This window comes from Otolemur garnettii, unplaced genomic scaffold (assembly GCF_000181295.1).
Source record: "Otolemur garnettii isolate 467f Iridium unplaced genomic scaffold, OtoGar3 scaffold00055, whole genome shotgun sequence".
NCBI lineage: Eukaryota > Metazoa > Chordata > Mammalia > Primates > Galagidae > Otolemur > Otolemur garnettii.
The window spans coordinates 5,920,823-5,921,670 of NW_003852450.1; the positions used below are offsets into that span (position 1 = coordinate 5,920,823).

The 848-nt window shown below is 56.4% G+C and overlaps 1 pseudogene across 1 annotated transcript; it reads left to right on the top strand.

Annotated features, from left to right (window-relative positions):
- Nucleotides 1-279: 279 nt before the first annotated feature.
- On the top strand, nucleotides 280-632 carry LOC111726160 (annotated as a pseudogene). Its single transcript, XR_002774008.1, has one exon. The product of XR_002774008.1 is annotated as an elongin-B pseudogene (transcript).
- The last annotated feature ends 216 nt before the right edge of the window (nucleotides 633-848 follow it).

Genomic DNA, 848 nt, shown 5'->3' on the forward strand with positions numbered 1-848 from the left:
TACTACTATTAGCTTTTGAAAGAATAAAATAGAGATGGCAGCTTCTAATAAAGGGCAAATTAGATAAATTGGACAAACTCCCCCACTAAGGACAACCACATGACCTGAACAAAAGATTAAAATACTTGCTTAAAAGTATAGGAACGCTAACAAAGTCATATAGAAGCATGGGCCAAGATCTGGAAGAAAGCAGCTACGCTGACAGGTGAATCCTGCATTGGGGCCACGTTTGCCCTACCAACATTTATCAATCAAGAAAAGGCAGCTGGGGGGAACGGGGCGGAGCGCGTCCGCGCCGGCGCGTCGAGGGAAGAGGCAGCCGCCGCGATGGACGCGTTCCTCATGATCCGGCGCCACAAGACCACCATCTTCACTGACGCCAAGGAATCGAGCACCGTGTTTGAGCTGAAGCGCATCGTCGAGGGCATTCTTAAGCGGCCGCCCGAGGAGCAGCGACTGTACAAGGTGCGACCCCCGCGGTTGGGCCTGGGCGGTGGTGGGGCTGAGAGGAACCCCGATGTCGGTGTCATCGATATAAACAGTGGCAGGCCAGCCGACGCCTGCTCCCGGTCCTAGCCGCGTGGGTGGGGCATCCGTTGTGCGGATGGAGCACGAGCTGCACTCTTATACCGGAGGTCCGGTCCAAGGGGAGTTTTTAAATCACGTGCCCCGCACTGATCGCCAAGGAGCACGGCGGCATACAACCCCTACAGCGGTCCCGCTGGAGCCTTGCTGGTTCTGGACCGCCCTGCTCTGCAGTTGGGGAGGTCACTGGCTGAACCAGGATTTGAACCTGGAGGCCCTTAATCCCCAAACACTCCGGGGATTGGGGAATGGGCCGCCCAATT